Source organism: Haplochromis burtoni, unplaced genomic scaffold (assembly GCF_018398535.1).
Source record: "Haplochromis burtoni strain Fernald_Lab_line unplaced genomic scaffold, NCSU_Asbu1 Contig_1004, whole genome shotgun sequence".
NCBI classification, from domain to species: Eukaryota; Metazoa; Chordata; class Actinopteri; order Cichliformes; family Cichlidae; genus Haplochromis; species Haplochromis burtoni.
The window spans coordinates 49,701-56,568 of record NW_024583365.1 but is presented as its reverse complement, the minus strand read 5'-3'; positions in this window follow the sequence as shown (position 1 = coordinate 56,568).

Genomic DNA, 6,868 nt, shown 5'->3' with positions numbered 1-6,868 from the left:
TATATATATATATATTTATTGACTAAAATTGATTGAAACAATTAAACTAATTTCAGTGGTTTTCTTTTGAAAACTGACATTCACTGTTCTATTTCTATTACCAAACCTCTAGGCTAGAACATGAAGTTAATGAGGAAGTGCCAAAAACCTTATCTCCAAACGTGAGTCAGTCCACACACACTTGAAATGACCAACAGGACTGAGACATGTTTATCTACTTTTTGACCTAGATAGCTTTCAGGGAATTCTAACAAGGTTGGTTAGCAAGTTGCATTAATAAGCTGTACACAACAGTAAACTGTATTAATGCCATTAATAGTAAAATACATCTGCAGAGAAATCCCCTCATGTGGTTTACTATACATTATTTTATAACTTCACATGTCCCCCCCTAAATTTTAGTAACAACTACAAGCTAACAGAGCTATTATGCATTTCTAATGTACTAAACAATTAGTCACGTAACTCCTAAAAATCCCTTAAAACCAACACAATCATTGTAACTTTTACACAGTTTCAGACATGATATACCTCGCTCCTCTTCAACTTTTCTTTTTAGTTTTTTTTGTGTTGTGTTCCAAAAGAACTGGAATGTTCTGTCTGTAAAGGCCAGTTATGCAATAGAAGAATTAAATACCTCACAAGTTTTCCCCAAGCTCAAGGTGATAACATCCTAATGCTTTATCATTATATAACCCCATACTCTTTTATCACCTGGGCATTCTCACCTAGACTTCTCACTTTCTCAGATAACCGCATAAGCGTTTGCATCTTATATTCCTTCAAGCCATACACAGGAAAAAAGATAATTCAACAAGAGCTACTATAGAGAAGATGCATTGTAATCCACTGATTTTTATGCTGTTGTGTAAAAAAGATATGGCAAGGTGGTATCTTTTTACCCTCTTTCCTGAATCTCAAAGCTCGAAGGTGCCTGAGCAACAGCACCACAGTTATTCTTCCCATATTTCCTGTCATTCCCTGTGTGCCCAAAGTTTGAACTGAGATTATTGTAGAGGGACAGCAAGTCTCCTGTCTTTGTAATGGCTTGCAGAGAGAGTGACAGCACATTAGGAACTGCACATAGGTCTTTTTCGGTGGGTTTAAAGTCCACTGCATCAAATCAATTGAGCAACCAAAGGCTTTGAAACTGCATCAGGTATATATTTTATTGTCAGAGCAGTTTCAGTTTATTGGTTAAGTTGCAAGAACTGCAGGGTAGAAGTTTCTTGTCTGACCTTGGAGTTCCTGCCTTGTTCTGAATCGAAGGGTATCAATTAATGTTATTTTGTCCAACAACAATGATTGATGCTGTTGCTCCTTTATACACAACATAGCTCACTTTTTCTTTCACAACTTGGTGCACCTGGTTATGGCATTAGTGAAGTTGACCAAACGAGCCGGTGTGTTTTCTTTGCAATGAGCAGGATTAACGTGAATAGGTTGATTATTTTTTAAGAGATATATTATCTATTACTAAACCTAACCAAGTCGTTTTAAGTGGTGAAACTTTACCGAGCAGCCTTTAGTGCCCAAATCTATCCAGTAAGTAAAAAGAAAAAATGAACTGAAAGGGAAAAAAGGTAAGTAAAACAAGTTTAACCCAAAAGAAACAAAAAAAAAGTCCCAGAAAAATTCAAACCACATCCGCTGACTGCCAAATCAAGAATGTATTTATTCCAGAACACCTCAAATCTACTTACGTGGCCATTGTGTGGCTTGAAAACAGGCCTGTTATCGCTTTGTGGGCAAAATTGCTACAGCTGGTGTGTAAAGGCATAGAGGGTGAAGGACACTGGCACATTACCTTAACGCAGACCTTCCCAAAGTGTGGGGTCCGCCCCCTAGGGGAGGCGCAGAGCCATTGTAGGGGGGGCGCGGTATGAAAGGAAAAAAAAAAAAAAAAAAAAACGCTTGGGCACTGCTAGCATAATGGACAGGCTTTTGACGGGGCGCCCACACAAATGCAAAGCAGGAGATGAAGCATCACTGAATATGTTTCCAAACCAACTTCATTCTAAGCCAAAGACTAGAAAATATGGTGAAGCATATCTTCCCTTTGGCTTCACCTGCACAAGTGTCGAGGTAGGTCTCCCCTGCAGAATTAAACCAATTGGTTTTCCCTTCGTGGGGAGCACGGGCTGGGTTTTTCAAATCACGGACAAACAGTATCCCACATTCTTGATTTTTAGTTCACAGACACTTCTTGTAATGACTAACTACTCATGACATTTTGGAGATGTTAGCTCTTTATACAGTAAAGTTACAGTGGGATACAAATAATATCAGGCTGATCCTGCCACGATTTGTTCCCCCGGTTCAAATCACGGACAAACAGCATCCCACAGCTGTTTATGTTTTTGAACCCATTTTGCACAGAGAGGCATTTTTTGAAAAATGTATTGATAGCAATGTTGAATATTATTAAACAGGAAAAAAACAACTACAGGTACAATAATTACACCGTGACGCCTCTAGCTTTGTAAATAGAGGGACATTAACTGCATGTGTAAGCGTGTAAACCCGAAGATAGAGACAAAATACTGTTAATCTGAATATCTGCCATTCTGCAATTCATCTCATGTAAACAATAACGTGGCGCACAGCGTGACGTGAAAAAAGGCGCATACCTTTGAAGTTGCATGACCAACTCTGTATTCCTCGTCCACATGTAAACGCAAAAAAGGAGTTTTAAAAAATCTCAGTTTTCGGTGATTCGAAACGCCATTTATGTGTGGACGTAAGGTCCAAACACATAGAAACAGCTGCGTTTATAATACCCGTGTAGGTGTGGACGTAGAGTGAAAGAGTTAGTAGTTTATTTTCTTACTACCTGTAATTTATTGCAGATTACTTGTATTTACTTAATTGTTTACTAAATGTTTGAGGTGTGAAATAAACCACAATGGAGAAAAATATGGGTGTGTGTGGTTGGAGGATGTGTTAGTGCGTGCATGTGCGCACGCGGGGGGGACACATGCAAAAATGTCCCTCTGTTGGACATTTTACTTGTAAAACAAAAGGGGGCCTGGCAAAAAAAATTTGGGAACCACTGCCTTAACGCATTCTTCTTATGAACACCAATACTGCGTTTTAGAATTCATAGGTAGTCATTTCAGTAGGACATCATTGGAATCTTGCTCCATTGCCCCCTTCCAACAAATGTACCACATATAGCAATCTGCAATGTATAAAACATGTTTTAGAGAAAAAATGTAAAGACAATAAAAATTGTTTTGTGTTTTTACTTTTAAATTCATGTATACTACAGCATTGAGTTTATCTTCTGTATGTTCTGGGCAATGCTTAAAAAGCAGAAGGGTCTGTGTAAGACTGGTAGCATCACACATGAAGTATATATTAGCCTTCACAGCTGTGGTCGCTCTGTGTGTTAAAAGATGATTTACAATGATTCCTTATCCGGAAAGTAAATTGCAAGGGGGGTATGGGGTCCTTTTGTGATGATTCCGCCGCAATTTTCCCCTTTACAATGCGAGGCCAATGGAGCGTTCTCTCCTTATCTCCATGAGTCCTGGTTGGAGTTTTTGAAAGATGTTCCCTTTCCTCTATCTAGTTCTTGTTCAGCCATGAAGATAACAACCCCATACCTCCTCCCCACTGCCCACACCCGCTGACACATAATCACAACCTCGACTGAAGTGTGTATCTGTAAGAGCAGATTCTCACACTTATAATTCAAGGGCATAGTGCAAGCAAGGGTGGATGCGTGTTTTCCTGTGAATGTGTCCTGGTCAGATGCCACGGCTCCGTGTGCCATAATGTATTTTCAAAGCAAAGGGCTTGTGCAACATTCAGAATGTCCGAACTCTGAGATTGAGGTGAAAAGGAATACATGCTTTTACTTTTTGGAGATGTTTTTCATAAGAAGCCTTGCAACACCTTCAAAAGCTGGGCAATAGAAGCTGTAAGATTACCAAACAATTACCTGACATAATAAATGGTCAGAATCTTCAGGGATCGGACCAGATGCTGCTAAATGGGAAGCATTTGGTTGACATTTTCCTTTGACTCCCTCACTGTGCAGAGATGCAATGCATGGGGGGGCAGACACAGCTCTAGGTAATGCAATAACACTCACAGCGAGCTTACAACCACATTTCCCTGCTTTCCTATGTATGTATTCTCTTTCAGCCACCCATGCTGGCATGGCATTTCGTCTTCAACGAATCTCTTATTCTGTTTGTGAAGTGACAGCGTAGCTTACTGTGACACTTAACCACTTGGAGAGAACATCAGTACGACATTATTCTTGCTCCTGCTGCAGATTCCCTATTCCTTTTTCTCCCCATGAGTCCATAAAGATGAAACAGATGAGGGTGGTTACGATTACCATTTTACATAGTGGCCCACGTCATTCCTGAACCATGCAATCTTATAGGTGAAAACTTTTCAGGTAGCAAAAAAAAGGGAAACTGTGTTCAATCAGCTGGATGCCCAGAGTGGCATCATTTGAGGATTAGCTCTAACAGCTTGAATCTATTGATGAGCAGGTCTTTATTATACTGGGATTATATCTGAGTGCCAGACAAGATTTAAAACAAATATGTGAGGAAGATCAGGGTAATATATAAACCACTCTTGTGTGTGTGTGTATATCTTTCACAAACAATGACCCCTGTTCTGTAGAGGGAAATCATCAGGGTGCAGATGAAAGGCACATGGGCCTGTCAGTACAGAATTCTGCTGGCTCGTTCTGCTGGAGTGCAATGAGCTTTGTTACTCGTTTGCTCACTTTAGCTTGCCAGGCACTTTAGGCCCATGTCCAGTGGCTCCAACATGAGTGGGTGGATTGGCACAAAACTTGGTGCAAAGAACTGTGGTTTCCAGACAATGTAACCCAATGACCTCTGTGATCCCCTGACTCTTTCCAAAGCCCAAACATAAGGTGACAATTCAACGTGTACCATCAAATTTGATAGATATGTATGTTCTTCCTAGGAGGGATTTTAATTTCTAAGAAATCAGTCTGAATCAGTTGTTCATAGGTGATTTAGCCTTCCTACAGTTGTTTCACATCTATAACCCACTTTGAAACCTCCTTCCTTTTATGTTGTATTTGACTATTAATGCATTTGTTGTCAGTGATAACTGCTGTTCTGTGCTGAGGTCTTGCCACTGTTATCCCCACCTCCAGATTTCCATGTATGCACATGGAAGGGGAGGAAGTGTGCCCCACTCTTGGCTTTGTTTAGTGTTAATTAAAAAATGATTGCCAGCTAACCTCCAAAACTAAGCTTCTGAAAATGGCAAGCACAGTGGTTGCTAAACATCAGAATGTTTTCATTCTGAGCGTGACATTTAACTCAAAGAACTACTGTACCTCAGTACAGACTCACAGATTTGGCAGCATAGCAGGAAACTTTGTTTTTGTTTGCTGAAAATATGCAGGGAAATATTTACAATCTGGGCTTCTTGTAACTATATATAGACACGCCATTTTTAGTCAATCGGACATTAAAAGAAGTGCAGTTGCTTCAAATGTGCAGTCATTGTTATGATCAGCATCTGTTTTGAGCTAGCATAAAAAGAAAAGGTCTTTTGCTAGTACGGTACATGTAGTTGGTCTTCTAGAGTTTCCAAATGACATGACAGCATCCTATAACTGAGGCATTTTCCATACTATTACTTTAATACAGTCTAACTAAATTAGTCATGGGTGAGATGGTTGGGCGCTTTGAAATGATTCTTAAAAAGAATCCTTTAATCTCTGCTCTTGGTTCAGTTTCTCACTGTGCAGACAATTAAAAGAGAATGAAATCATACGTCCATGGGTGACATGCCGCCACCTCAAGGCATTAATTTTGTGCTGAGGAAAATCCGTCAGTTAGAATCCATGTTGATCTTTTAAAAAGTGACCCATGGCATTTAAGATTTGGCTCCCAGCTGAACTCTGTCTCACCTCCAGAGAGAGAGAGAGAGAGAGGAGAGGAGAGATAGAGTAAGAGAGCAAGTTACATAACAAGCGACACCATCTTGTTTCTTTAAATAAAATCAAAATTACACTGGGGCATAAATTAATGGCCCTCACTCCAGGGCTCTAGTTGTTACACAAGGCAAAGAAGGTGGAAGATAGATTAGTCAGATCCTACTTTATCCACTGCCTCTCTTCTGTATCATTACAGTGGTATTGTGTACCTCAGGTTTCTGCATGGATTGCCTCCAGGGCTAGAGAGGGCACTGCCTCTAGAGGCATGAACTTGCACTGTGGTGAGGAAAGCAGAAGAGATATTGATTCAACTTTGTTAGCCAACCACTTTAGGTATGCAAAACTCTTGGTTTTCTTTTCAAGCTATTTTATAGCCTTCCTGTATTTACAGACAAATGTTTATTACTAAACATACATATGGTTGACTTAATCAAACTGTAACTGTTATTTTTGCTTGCTAAAGTAATTGCTGTTTTGTGCTGAAAGAAATAGTCAAGCAGTCTTAATTATAATTTTTTTACTGCAATGCCTAATTCCAATTATTTACTTGCATCCCTGAACATAGAAATTAATTTTAGTAGTTAATTTACGAATTCTCAGGTAAGTCCAATGTGCCACCTTAAATGTGGGAGTATAAACATCAATTCGGTTACTTTATAGATTGAAACATGTTTTTGACTAACATATCTGTGTTCTGTGTCAGATCTTTGCTGGATTAATTCTTTTCTTATTTATATATCTTTATTTCTATTTTCCTATTTCTCATCAATTCAATTCAATTCAATTTTATTTAAATAGCGCCAAATCACAACATAAGTCGCCTCAAAGATACAGAGAAAAACCCAACAATCATATGACCCCCTATGAGCAAGCACTTTGGCAACAGTGGGAAGGAAAAACTCCCTTTTAACAGGAAGAAAC